The sequence below is a fragment of the Pelobates fuscus genome, chromosome 1 (assembly GCF_036172605.1).
Source record: "Pelobates fuscus isolate aPelFus1 chromosome 1, aPelFus1.pri, whole genome shotgun sequence".
Lineage (NCBI taxonomy): Eukaryota > Metazoa > Chordata > Amphibia > Anura > Pelobatidae > Pelobates > Pelobates fuscus.
In genome coordinates, this window is record NC_086317.1 from 300,145,690 (window position 1) to 300,161,067 (window position 15,378).

The following is a 15,378-nucleotide window of genomic DNA, read 5'->3' on the forward strand; positions in this document are numbered from 1 at the left end:
GTTGGGGCACATGGAAAAGAAACATTCTTAAATCAAAATAGATCTGTTATTCAAGGGGTCTTCAATGTTTTTGCTTTTCCTTCTGTTATCACCCAGCCAATGACAGTGAAGTATTAAAATAATATGCAGGTCTAATGGACAACTGTCTTTCTACGGCCTTCAACACAACTATGAAAGACTAAGGTCTAACACCCTATTAAAGAATACAAAAACATGGATAATTACCATGCTTGGACAGTAGCATAGTCTAGCATGAAGATAAAAGGAAGGATTTCCCATAAAAATCTGCAATGTTTGGTAGGTATGAAAAAACACACACTTTTTTTTAATACATTGTTAATATAACACTGAGTGATAGATAACAATACCTGTGCATTCAAAAATCATCAATCTTAACACCTACACTTTTTTCAGCCTCAATATCCAATTCATATCTCTCATATATTATGGAATGCTGCTATATCTAACTACATTAAAATTAAGCTTGGATGAACATCAATGTATTCTTTAAATAACAATTCATAACTTTGGAAATGAAAATAAGATAACAAACTCTTTTGATTATATACAGATAGAGCCCACATAATAAAAATCAGGGTGTCATCATTATTCTTCAGACTGCATATCCCCATCCTAATTCTATGTTAATATGCTTCTGGAAACTGTGCATAAAAAGCTGTAAAATAGGCAGATTACCACATCACAAAGGATCACTGTTCATTTCTGTAGCAGCGCTATGAGAATCAGGCTAAAGCGACATATAATCTTTCTAAATTAAAAATGAACAACTCTTCTGGGCTTCTAATTAAGTGTGAAATTTTATCTTAACTCTGTTGCTGATTTTCGCATGTTTAATATAAACATTTATCAGGATGTAACTGCCTGCAGGGATAAGCAGTGATGCGATAAAAGGAGAGAAACACAATGACAAGGATTGGGGAATAAAACAAAGTTGATGTAAGTGTGACCCGAGCATTTTATTTACCGTTTCAGTGGATCTAACTAACAAAATGCTAAAGCTGCCACGGTAGGAGTTTATTCAGCAGTTACATTCATCATATATGATGTGTGGAACTGTATCAGACTACTTATCCCATAAAGAGATACATACCTTGCAGGCCTATTGGATAAGATCAGACAACTCAACCAAGAGGTGTCCTGGTCCTGTACACAACAACTTCACAAAATGTAAAAATTAACATCTTTTTTTCACATAGAATTTTGTTATTGTATTTTTTGCTTAGTTTTTCATGCATTACTTATGTTATATAATAAAGGGGGGGTTGCGTTTCAGCCTGGAGTGTCCTTTGTAATATTTAAACTATGTGCTAAAAAATGGATCAGCACATGACATATCTTTTTGCCTCTATGGAAAAATATGAGCTGTGAAAATAGTATTAATTATTTTGTATTATTACAGTATAGAAGATAAAAAAAAACTCACTCATAATTATATTCCAGCTTTCACGTGTGTTCCCACCTAACCAATGCTTTAAGAGAACATAGCAGGCCTGTGCAGTGGGAGAGGTTCTCAGTCTGCTCCTCTGGTGGGTGTTCTTATGAGTCCCTCCTGTCAGAGCATTGCCGCGGATTACCTCTGACGCATCCCCTGCCAGGGCTCTGAGTCTGGGCGCATGGCAGAGGACCAAGGAACGATTGTGCTGTGCCACCGTACCACCAGGGAATATTAATAACATTAATCAAAACTGCTCTTATCTCACCTTCCACAACACCTCTATCACAGCCCACACATTCACACACACACAAACACACACACGCACACACTGTATTCACTATAGACACGCACACAGCATCCATGATACATACACTGTATCCACAACACGCACACTACATCCATTATACGCAAACTACATCCACTACACACATACTACATCCACTATACACACACACTACATCCCTTTAACACACTGCATTTCCTAAACAAACACATTACATGAATGTAAGAAGGCGTTCTGACACTTCTTATCCCATAACAACTTAAATAACCTTAAGCTGAGATATGTCGAGAGGGTTTCATTAAATAGACTCGGCATGCACATGGATTCAGAGGACTGGATTGAGGGGAGACATATTTACAGCCAGTTTACTTTACATTCTCCCCATTCTCCATATATTCTTTAGACACAACAGGATTACAAAGTATTTCCACTTTAGCACAGGCGAGTTGGCCAGCAGTACTCACATTTTCGATAAGTCACCTATGCACAGTGCATTGTGATGTGTGCCTCAAATCCTGGTCAATAGGTTGTTTTTTTAGATTAGGATTAAAAAATATTGGTTTTGGTAAAATCAACATCTGATTCGGAGAAGGGGTTAATTATTTCTGTAGAAAATATTCTATTTTTAAAAATAATAATAAAATTAATAATAATAATGTCAATTTTTGTTTTATTTACATATAAAGCAAACTGTGCTATTTTTATCTACCTTGTGTTTCTCCATATGGTACAGAGGAATCATCAAACATATGTACAGATTGAATGTATTGTAAATATACTTTGAAGCAGAATAATGTAAATGTTGCATGTCACTTTCTCTGTAATCACCAAGTTAATGTTACCATCCTACTATATATTTATGAATTTACTTCCACCTGCTTTAAGTGCATTTCAGAAAGTGAAATAGGGGCATTACAAACAAAATGGTAATTGCAAAAGGCAAGTTTACATTAAATCTCTCAGGTACTTAATCCTCTGTTTTAAATCGTTGTTATAGCATCAATAATTGTTTTACATTATATGTTGTCAATGTTAAAGATAATTTATCATCTCCAAACCTTTTTATTACTATTGTATGCATTTTTAAAACAACATAAAGATTTGTTTTTAGTTTGTTTGCTTTTTTTTTTTTACTCAAGGAACATAAATGTTAGGTATGGTTTTCTTTAGCAGAGCCATGTTCACGTTCTATGATCTCAGCCAATCCAATGATTTCCCATAGGAAATGGAATGCTGCACCAATCAGCATCTCCTTATGAAGATGCATTGAATCAATGCATTTCTATGAGGAATGTTCAGCATCTTAATGTAGAGCCTGAGTGACTTCCACTAGAGGTGTTCCTAGGCAATAATGAAAACATTGCCTTTTTTCTCAAAATGCAGTGTTTACATTAAAAAGCCTGCAGGGACATACTATATACACCAGAACAACTACACTAAGCAGTAGTTGTTCTGGTGACTACAGTGTCTCTTTAATAACAAATAGACATGTGCAATTTGTTTATTTCGGGCAATTCGGACATTCGAATTTCCGAAGTGCCGAACCAAATTGCTGAAGTGACAAATTTTGGAAGTGCCGAAGTGCATCGGATTTCTGAAAAGTGGCAAAACAAGAGAGGGAGGGGAAATTACATGAATGATAACAGGGTTAGGGGTAGGGAGCCCTACAGATGTTCTGAATTCCGAAGTTCCGAATTGACAAAGTCCCAAATTGCTGAAATCCCGAATTTCAAAAGTGCTGAACTGAACTCAATTGCCGAAGTGCTGAAATGCCGAAGTGCATTTTTACTTAGCCGAATTTCCGAACCGAACCAAATTTTTTTTGCCAATGCACATCACTAATAACAAACCTTTATAAGTGCCGTGATTTTTCTTTTATAATAATACCCGTTTTTACTAAAAATTTTATGATTCCAAGTCAGTAATTTCCATAACCTTACAAAGAAAAGGAGCATAAAAGCTTTTCATCAACTACACACTGAATACAGTGGTGAGAAAATGTTTGCAGTGCCTTCAGAAGTATCTGTATTCCTACATTGATTTTACCTAAAATCCATAGTAATAATGGAAACAAAGGAGAATCAGATTACAAAACATTTATCCTTTTTTCATGTCTTTATTTAACTCATCAATCTAATATCAGCTCTTACAGCAGTGATTTCAAGCAAACTTGAATCACTGGGGTTTTTTGGCGGTCTCACAGGACAACACTTCGGGTCACAGGTCAGTGTTAACAACACTCAAATTCTTTGGTAGACATCCAAACTACTTTAGTTATACTAAAAGGTGTTTGACTTAACTGCTAATTGTTCGTCTCATGAACATTTTCAGGGGGAGATGAAAGTGGGGGAAAATATCACAAATATTCTGAGCAAGGTGTAACCCACCAAATGATATACAATGGGGCTGGTCCCTTTTATTGGACACCAAGAGAGACCAGGCAATGTTTCGACATTACTTCAGACTTTGTCATGCAATAGAGAAGGTTTAAAAAAGACCCATGCAAGGTCAGAATATTGCTGGGTGATGTAGTATGATGTAGGATGCAGTTTTAGTCATAGTATTTTGACTAAAAAGCCATTTTAGTTTTAGTCGTATTTTGGTCATCTGAATTGTTTTAGTTTTAGTCAACTAAATCTCGACTAAAATTTGACAGCTCCATCACAATACACCGTTTTTTTGTTTGTTTTTGTTAAATGTCAAAAGGTCAGGCTGAATTAGGAAGAAAAATATAAATGTGACTAAAAACACTGCATGTATTACTTAACCACCCAAAGTTGGGCAGAGGTGATATGAGGCTATGAGTGCTATCCCCGTGGTGTTTGTCACACTATCTCCATTTGGTTTGGCATAAAAATTGAAGATTCTGTAACACACAACACTAACCCTGTCTACTTAGGAACTCATAATGAAGACATTCACTTATTTATTATGGTGTCCTAATCTGAGAAGCTAGGCTTTTATCTTGGTCAAACTGCGAAGAGTGAAAAGTGAAGAGTCTGCACCCATTGTTACTACAATAACATGTAGTGGTTACGATGCGTATAGTGTCTCTTTAAATGTAAAGTTGGCGTAATAGAAGTACACAAAAGCTGTATCAGCTTGATAGGAGTAGCATTTCACTGCTGAGATTTCCTATATAGCCTTTATTCTCTCACCAATCTTTCTCAGTTTCACCCGTCATTTTCACTCAACATGTTTTGGTCAATAAACCCAATCCCATTTATCCCACCAGAACAAAATCATCAATCCCCAGAAAGCAGTCTAGAAACAACTGTTGGGAAATAATAGCATGAAAATCCACACATATATCAATTATAGACAGTGAAGTTTACAGCTTCCTACAAAAAACTCAGTTTGAATTGAAATACCTTCAATGTCATTTTCTTCTGGGCTATATTCCAAGTTTCTTATTTCCACTATTTTTGTCCTTTAAATCAGCTGTCAAATGAGATCATTTTTATAATTTAGTAACAAAGCTTCACCCTCTTAAACAGAGAAATCAGAAACGACCTATTGTATAAATCAGAGTAAAAGAGATCTAATATAAGGCACAGCATTTGTATAAGCCTGAAGAGCTGTTTACATGTTTACTATAATGTACCTGATAGATTGTAATGAGTACATTTTTTTTCAAGCATGTAACTATTTGATTACATTAAGAAAATTGTGATCACATTATTAGATGTTAGGACCTTCACTGAGATGAAGTGGTCTTGGTGGCTTTAGTTGTCCTTTAGCACTGCTAACTAGATTGGCAGAAGAGAGAGCAAACAGTAACCAAAGCATATAAGTGTCCAGTGCCACAAACAAATTATACATTTAAAAACGCATTGCTGTGAGATATATAATCGTGTGAATCTCCATTATATGCTCATATTGCACCCAAATAATTTGGGACCCCTAGACAAAGAGGAACAGAAAATAGATAAATAGTGAGGGGAAGGGTGTATGGATGGATAGAACATAGACATAGAGATCTAGACCCAAGTATATATTGTATCCAGGGACAGATTTCCCATAAGGGCGCCGAGGTGACAGGTTCCTGCAGTTACTGCTGTATCCCCACACCCCGGTGCTGGACAATGTGGTGAATTAGAGCAGAGAGACACAGGGGAAGGAAAGGGGGTTAACATGAAGGGATGGGGAAAGAAGAAAGGAACAAGAAAGGGATGAGGAAAGAAGAAGGTAAGGAAGGGGGGATGAGAATAAGGAACAATGGGAGAAAGTAAAGGTTATTGGGAGAAGGGCATACTTGGGGAAAGGTGGAGAGGAACACATAAGTGGGGGAGATAAATGAATAGAAGGGCACGGAGAGGTAACAGGGACAGATGGGAAGTGAAATCAAAGTGCACAAACACAGCTATACACACACTAAATACCTATGCATTCACACTAAAAAGTCACACAAATATGCTTCTACACTACACTGGCACTCTATAAAAACTCAAAACTATATTCAAACACTAGCACTGTACACACAAATAAACCCGTTATTCACATGCACTCACTAACCCTCCACACAAATATGCTCTTATGTACGCATTGCAATTTAGCCACCCAACAATACTCTGAACTGATCATATTGCCCTATCCATCCAGCTAAATAGTCCCAACTTACCTCCCAGTTATATCTAATCACCCAAAGATCACATTCATAGACTTAGCCACAGAACATATCACCTACCCCCATCAACCTTGCAATTATTACCATCCAACCACGTACCCCACACAAGTCACATTCATCCATCCAATCACACACACCAGGCTTCGTATGTATGATGGATTCGCTGCATTGGGGCAGCAGAGAGGGTAAATCCGCCCCTGATTGTGCCATAGCTTATTGAGTGAACATTGGTTGTTACGGAGCTTAGAATTACTTCTATTTTTATATTGTTTTTTTTTTGCTTAATAAAATATTAATTTAACTTTTTGCACGTTCAAAACCTACATATATTTTTCAGCTGTCTGATGTGTCATTGTCCCCCTACTCGTATGCTGGATTTCAATAATACCAAGCTGAAACAATCAGATGATTATATTTTTTTGCATTGTGTTATATTAACGATGATGCAATTCATATATATTGTAGGGCTATTTTCTCTACTTTTCAAAGATTTGCCTACTTTTTCTGTATGTGACTTATTTATTAAAAATTAAATCCCATGCTTTTATTTTCCATTTAATGAATTTTATTTAGAATTAAGCATCTGATGTGTATTGTCATTGTGTTTTTTATTATGACATGCACTGGACACTGTACTCTTGGAAATTCCCCTAAACAAAATGTCATTCTCATAGTTTTTTGTGTCACATGAAGCTGAAAACTAAAGGAATAATGTGTCAGAGCTTGGAATATGCAAATTTCCAAACATCTTGTCACTCACTCTTTTATCTGCTCGCAGACACATCTCAGTGACTATTATCCATTTGATAACTGATAAGGACACTTTGAGCCACAATCAACTTTTTAATAAAATTATTTTTAAAAAAAACTCTTTTTTCACTTCAGATGACTGATATGTTGAAAAAAGTAGCAAAAATGCATATAAGTGCAAATTACTGTGAATCTCGTGTGCATACATTTTCAGTCTCCCTTCTGTGTATACTTTAAAGACTGCATCTTAAGGGACGTTGAAGGCGTGGTGGTTATATAAGAAGGATTGGAAATGGCGAGTGAAAGAAATAAGGAATGGATAAAATATACAGAGAGGGGAGAGCTGTGCAATCTACTGGTGAAATATCGGAGTTATTTGCGTTGCGCCTTTTTCTCTGCATGTTTGAGGTTAGACTCAGACATCCAGTCTTCCGATGAAATGAGTACCAAAAAGTGAAATTACAATAATAATGTATGTGGAAATTAGTGAAAGCTAAATCTAGACTTTTTAGTTAAATAATGTTTTTCATTATTTTTAGATCACGTTTTTGCCCAATAATTGCCCTGTATGACTTGTCACAATAATTGTTACTTTCTCTAAGCTTCGAGGATATTTTGAAGACTTCTTGAAAACAACTGGGTACCTTTTTTGTTAATATTTTGGTTATTATAGAATATCTCATTCCTCATTCCACAGTTTCTGAATTTGACCAAAATATATTGAGTAGTAACCTGGGTGTATACATGTCCGTATGCAAAGAATGGAGTGCCCTGTGTAAAATCTACCATTTACTGTACTTGTGTACAAAGTTCTAGCAAGATAGATTGTGAACTTCACTTTAGAAGAAAGAGGAAAAATTACGAAGGATGGCCACACGCAGTCAAACAGCTTTCATATACTTATGGCTGCATTGCCTATTTTAGCTAGGAATAGGTTATGGTTGGCTTTAGCATAAAATTCAATATAATAAAATTTAACTACAAAGCTCTTAACAACTTTACTCCTAACAACATTTACCTAATTCAAAAATATACCACTACTTGCTCACTCTGCTAGGGCAGTTCCATTTCTGTAGAACCACCTTCAGACATTCTTCTAGTCTCCATCTGTTTGAGAAGTCCCTGAAAATTAAAATTTCATTTTAATCCACACTATAATGAATTGCTCCATCAAAGATGTAACTGTGAAGACTTCCTAGGGCAAAATTTGTGTTTGTGTGCCTAACCTGTCTCTACTAAAATAGGCCTTAATTTAATATTAAGATGTTTGAAAGATTTAATATTTTTGTATAAAGATTTAAAATGAGTTAATATAATGAAAACATATGTACACACATATGTGCACATAATGTTGTATTTTTTTTAACATTTCTTTTAGTATATTAAGATTTTATTACACTGTATATTATATATTTTTGGTATTTTAATATGCTGAAAAAAATCATTTTAGAAGTTTATCCAAATATATTAATAGTTTGGAAAGCTCCTCCAACAGTTTTAACCCCTTAAGGACCAAACTTCTGGAATAAAAAAGAATCATGACATGTCACACATGTCATGTGTCCTTAAGGGGTTAAATAGAGGCCAACATTATTAGCTCAACAATTGATTTCACTCTCTTTCCTTCCCACCAAAACAGCTTTTCTACACAATTTATATTATTCTGTTATTTTTGATAAATACTGATTTTACACCTGGCAATCTCATGCCTAAATTATGTTCTCACCTTCTCTAGATTGTAAACACCATTGGGTAGGACCCACATTAAACTCTAGTTCCTGTTAAACTTTGTTATAGTATTTCACTTATTAGGTGTTATTTCCCTTTTGAAAAAATATATTGAATGTATTGATATAAATTATAATAACAGTAATCTCTAGCATGGCGAGGCTTAAAAAGGTTTCTTTTATATGACTCTTCATCTACAATTTCTAATGTTAATTTAACACATGGCATCAAGCGCAATAGCACAAAATTTTATGGAAAGAGCAGATGTTTTTTGCATTAGTTACTACATTTTCTTTTTCAATTTGAACATTTTTATTGGTTTTCAAGGTGGGGGGGATACAGAAAGGAAAAAAGGGGGGAGCAAGGGAATATAAAAGGGGTATATTAGCACATGTATACAATACCAATGGATACAGAAATCGAGCACATGTAAGCAGGTACAAATTGCATATTGACAGTGCATATACAGTTTCATTATGGCGAATGTGAGCAAGTGAACCAGACATATGGTATGGGCCTATGTGGTATCTCCTTCTTTTTGTATTGGTACAGTGTTGTCGAGGATTTCGTGCGTGTTGAGTGAGTAACTGTACACATGAATAGTCTAGGTAGTTTGAGAGTTTGTATCAATATGCTCAAACATAGGTAGGTTTTCATAGAGTATCTGACAATGGCCCAACGACATGTTGCCAATTCTCAGAGTATCGTGTCACATAACAGGCAAAGCATAGTGTATGAGTTTACATGTCTTCAGACCTTGACACCCGATCTCCATGTGTCCAATGTCGACCAAGCATTTGAGATGATTTTTGTTCGGGAGAAAAGATGGGGGAATTGACGCTCATAAGAGCCTAGTTACTACATTTTAAGGTAAAAATGCTTACTTCAGGCACCATAACCATTTTTTTCAGTGATTTAAACTGGTCACGGTGCCTAGTGTCTGTATATGCAGCGTTTTGAGATAAAACGCAGTGTATATCGAGTTTAACGCCTTTGCTGCTGGTGTAACTCCACCTCTAATTTCAGGAAGAATCATCAGCTAGCCCGGAACAAGAGTTTCAGGGTGGCTTATGTCAACTCTGTGCAAATTTTGATCCACAGACACTCATTCATTGGCTGAGAGCAGTCAGCTCACTCTCTCAGCCAATGAATGAATGGCGGGATCGACATCTGTAATATGCAGCTCTGCAGAAGCAAGATGTCGTAAACCCTGCTTTTACAGGAGACCAGATGCATAGCAGGACCAGGTAAAAGGGCAAACTGTTCTATTGTTTCCATCTAAACAGATAACAGCACCTGGGTACTCCTACCATCATAACCACTACAGTGGAATGTAGTAGTTATGATGGTTGGAGTGACCATATAAATGCCACCTGTGAACATTTAGTTTTTGGGCAAACGAAAATCTTTCAGAGTAAATTAATTTATTTAAATATTGTCCAATAAGCACATGCATAGTTACTTGTGTTTTGTGTCTATCTTATCTAATACAAATCTATATTATACACACAGCACTGGCTTTTATAATAAAGCTACCTTATCAGTAAACATGATTTAGTCTCTGACCTAGAATATATCTACTTTGTCCTTAGTGATTGTGGTCATTATAAGTTTACTAAACAACTATCTGAGCTAGCTAATGGAACTAAAGCAGGGGAAAAATAAGTCCTAGGCACTCAAGAAGAGACTGTTTGAGGTCTGAGAGGCATTGCCGAGCATCTGTCTTCTGTGTGCATCCTTTCTATACAGGGCTATCCAATTAATGCAGAATGGTTTAGATAACTGTATACAGGGTCGATAGAAAACACTCATCCTTCACGGAGGCCTCTTATGAAATTCAAGAAAACAGAATAAATACACAAACACACAAATCGCATTAGTTCAAGACAATATAATTTGAAACTGGTAGTGGAAATTTAAACAATAAATTGTATTTTATTGGGTTTGTATAGTTCTTTGCTGTAGCGTTCTTTTTTCATATAGTTTATTCTCCTTCCCCTCCTTGTGTCTCATTTGGATGGCATTGAATTGGGTAAACTGACTTAATATAATATGTTTGTGTTTTTTTTGTGTCTATGGTAACTACATAACTCATTGAGAAAATGTGGAAGACACTTTGCAACTGGCCAGGGTGTTTTTGAGTGTTGCTATGAGCAGTTTGTTATAAATATTCCAATAAGATGCTTTGTATTACATTAAACATACTAGGTCTGCAGCCAATATCCACGTGCATTATAACACACTAAGACTTCAACATTCCAGAAGTAGAGTAAGCCTGGTTTATTTGCCCCATGCAACATACAATCCACTTATAAAGCAGAAATTGAAATTAAGGGAAGAGATCAAAAATCAAGAGGTATTGAGAACCTCAATACCTCTTGATTTTAGGAGATATTTTATGTGATAGCAATGAAGTGGATAATGGAACCTTATTGGAAGAAAATCTAAACAGGCTGTGTGATATAAAAGGTGGTAGTTTACTGAATGGGTATATAAGATACCAGATGACTGAGATTACATAATTAGAGATCATTTTAATAAGGCTAGGTATTTATCTGAAATTGAGAAAGAGAGATTGGGTGTAAAAAGATATCTTAGAAGAGCAACATTCACAAATCTTTGGTGGACACAACAGAGATAGGAAGAGCAGACTGAGATGAAGGAAAAGCAAAATTGTAGACTACTGGATTTGCAGACCATATGGTTCACCCACTAGACCACCAGAAAAATGCCCCCCTTCTGCCCAAAACATGGAGGACAGTATGAAACTTTATTTTTTTTTTTTTATATCAAATGAAAACAGAGAACCCTATCCAAAACCTTCAAACAAACATACATACACAATACTACAATCAGATACTACAGCCACATTATCGCACATTCCTGGGACTGGACATTGGCTCACTGGGACCCCTGCCCAAGGAAAGCAAGGGAGGTGGGGGCAAAAAAAACCAAACTTCTGGATGTATACCCTAATGAAATGTCCACTGCAAGCCTATGGCTGTAGTTGTGCTACTTATTCACTCAACATCAAATTGCAGTAAATTAAAAATGTTATTTCAATTTTTAGGCTAAAAGAGTTAAGCTGTGACTTAGCTGACTCTAGAGAATAATTCCAAATTAGCTCTTTTGGACAAAATTTTTACATTTGTATTTAATTTAACTAAATTGATGAGTTTAATAAATAAACCTCAACTATTATTGCTTGAATTACATAATTCAGCTTTCATTTTACTACAGCTATATACCAGAAACACTCTGATATAATACCCAGGCACCAGCTAGCCAAATCAAATAGCAAAATCTCCCACAGGACCACTTGGGATCAAGTTTCCCCCTCACTGGCCCAAGGTAACCATCAGCAGTGGTGGACTGGCCAGCGTATCAGCTTGCCCGATTGCAAGTGAGCCTTGTGGGCCACTGATAAAGTAAACAACAATGTTAAAAAAGGCCTTCTTTAACGCGGCAGCGGGGCAAAAGGAACAGCTGCCCCTTAAGCCTGCATCTCTGAAAGCATTGCGTGCGTTAGTTTTTTATTACACTATCCGACGATCGGCATCGCCACATAGTGTAGGGCTTGCTCCTCCCCTGCCCTGCACCTATAGCGTGACCGTGACTTCTCACACGGATACGGCGCCACGTTGGGGTCACACAGCGACGGAGGAAAGACCGCGCTGACAGCCTCCTCCTAGTCAGTGCAGCCGGTGCATGTCAGTCACAAGCTGTTACAAAGTTTTGTAATTGTGGAGGTCTCTCTCTCACTTCAACTGTCCCAACAAGCCACAGCTCAGCCTCAAAATGTGCAGCCACGAATACAGTGCCCCCATTCAGGTTTACAGGGTTCCCCCAGGCCATATAAATGTATTATTGTTATACAAATCATCATACAGTGCTTCCAGGCTGTATACCTGGATGAGTGGGGTCCATGAAAGTTTGTATAATAATAATAATAAAATTATATGGCTGAGGGTGCCCTGTATACCTGGATGGGGGTGCTGCATGAAGATTTTTACCCCAGTCACTTTGTGTGTCTCTTTCTCCCCTTACTCAGCCTCTCTGTGGGTCTCTTTCCCTCCCCAGCCCCTTTGTGTTTCTTTCTCCCCTTTCCCATCCCCACTGTGTGCCTCTTCCCCAGCCCCTTTTGTGTATCTCTTTCTTCCCCTCCTTATATATCTCTTTCGCCCCCTCCTTATATATCTCTTTCGCCGCCCAGCACTTTTTGTGTATCTCTTTCTTCACTTCGCCAGTCTGTCTCTTTTGCCCTTTCCCCAGCTGACATCTGTCTCTTTGAGCTCTCTTTCCCTCATCCTGTGCCTGTTCACCTTCCCTGCGTAGCGTGGCTGAGCCTTCTGTATTCTCTACCCGGTCCGACAGGGAGCTGTTCGGTGCTCTCAGTGAGCACTTCCTGTCAGACTGGGTAGAGGACACCGAAGCTCAGAAAGTCCTCTACCGCGATCCTCAGCTTAGCCACACTACACATAGTGACTAGATGGAGGGGAACTCTATGCTGTGTGCTCTTCTCCTGCCGGCCCACAGGCCCATGCGTCCTTTGGCGGCCACCTGTGCCACCTTATGGTTCTGCCAGCCCTGCGCAAATCCAAATCTGGTCCCCAATGCCACTCACAGAGGAGCATTGGATTAAACCATTGCGGAGGACATGCTTCCTTGATGGCGTTGCTGGAGGTATAGAAATGTGAAGCGCAGAGGGAGCCTGTGCTGTAAAAAACTGAGTACATTTTTTTTAAATTACATTTTATGGAAAACAGGGGCATGTGTATTTACCTAGGGACAGGGTCTCTGGAGCATTAGGAATACAGGTTTGTTTTTAAAACATTATAATATTCCTTTAAATCCCTTAACGCCGTTACAGCGGTCTATGCCGTCCCCATTATAATGGGCTTTAAAGCCGTTGCAGCGGCATAGAACAATGTAACGGCTTAAGCCCCCAGGAGCGTCCAGCTACTAACCTCCGCTGCGATCCTCTTCGGGAGGACTGCCTGAAAGCCCAGGCAGCCCTTCCCCGGCAAATCAGGCCCCCAGGGGCCATGTGATTACTCTCAAGGAGCAATCACATGGCCCCCTATAGCTGGCTGTGGATCTGCCTGCAGGGGGACTGTCTGGGCTGTCAGACAGTCCCCCTGCTGGTGGGAAGAGTAAAAAAAATAAAAATTAAACATGTAAAAATAAATAAAATGTGTGTGTGTAAATATATACCGTATATACTCGAGTATAAGCCGACCCGAATATAAGCCGAGGCCCCTAATTTTACCCCAAAAAACTGGGAAAACTTATTGACTCGAGTATAAGACTAGGGTGGGAAATGCAGCAGCTACTGGTAAATTTCTAAATAAAATTAGATCCTAAAAAAATTATATTAACTGAATATTTATTTACAGTGTGTGTATATAATTAATGCAGTGTGTGTGTGAGAGTGCTGTGTGTGTGTGTATGCAGTGTGTGTGTGTGCAGTGTGTGTGTATGCAGTGTGTGTATGAGTGCAGTGTGTATGAGTGCAGTGTGTATATAATGAATGGAGTGCAGTGTGTGTGTGTATGAGTGCAGTGTGTGTATAATGAATGCAGTGCAGTGTGTATGTATGAGTGCAGTGTGTGTGCATGAGTGCAGTGTGTGTGTGTATGAGTGCAGTGTGTGTGTATGAGTGCAGTGTGTGTGTGTATGAGTGCAGTGTGTATGAATGCAGTGTGTGTGTGTGTGTGTATAATGAATGCAGTGCAGTGTGTGTATATGAGTGCAGTGTGTATATGAGTGCAGTGTGTATATAATGAATGCAGTGCAGTGTGTGTATGAGTGCAGTGTGTGTGTATGAGTGCAGTGTGTATGCAGTGTGTGTATAATGAATGCAGTGCAGTGTGTGTATATGAGTGCAGTGTGTGTGAGTGCAGTGTGTATGAATGCAGTGTGTTTATAATGAATGCAGTGCAGTGTGTGTATGTATGTGCAGTGTGTGTATGTGCAGTGTGTGTGTATGAGTGCAGAGCATTGGTGGGGGGTGGGCATTTTATTAATTATTATTTAATTATTATTTTAATATTTTTTTTAAATGTTATTTTTTTTTAGGTAACTATTTTTTTTTTATTTTATTATTATTTGTATTATTATTTTTATGTTATTATTTTAATTATTTTTTGTTTTATTATTAATATTTGTATTTTTTCGTCCCCCCTCCCTGCTTGTTAGCTGGCCAGGGAGGGGGGCTCTCACTCCCTGGTGGTCCAGTGGATGGGCTGTAGGAGGGGGCTGTCAGGAAGCTGTTACTTACCTTCACAGCAGCTCCTGTCAGCTCCCTTCTCTCTTCTCCGGTGCGTGCAGCTCCCAGGTCAGCTCCCTCTGCAATTCTCGCGGCCGCGCGGAGCGTTGCCACGGTAACCCGTGGCAACGCTCTGACCCCGCGGCTCTCGCGAGAGTTGCAGAGGGAGCTGACCTGGGAGCTGCACGCACCGGAGAAGAGAGAAGGGAGCTGACAGGAGCTGCTGTGAAGGTAAGTAACAGCTTCCTGACAGCCCCCGGTCCATG

General features: G+C 38.2%; 1 protein-coding gene across 2 annotated transcripts in view; it reads left to right on the plus strand.

Annotated features, from left to right (window-relative positions):
• Nucleotides 1-15,378, plus strand: part of DMD (dystrophin) — a 2,317,639-nt gene that overhangs the window by 2,141,752 nt on the left and 160,509 nt on the right. The gene's annotated exons all lie outside the window — the stretch shown is intronic.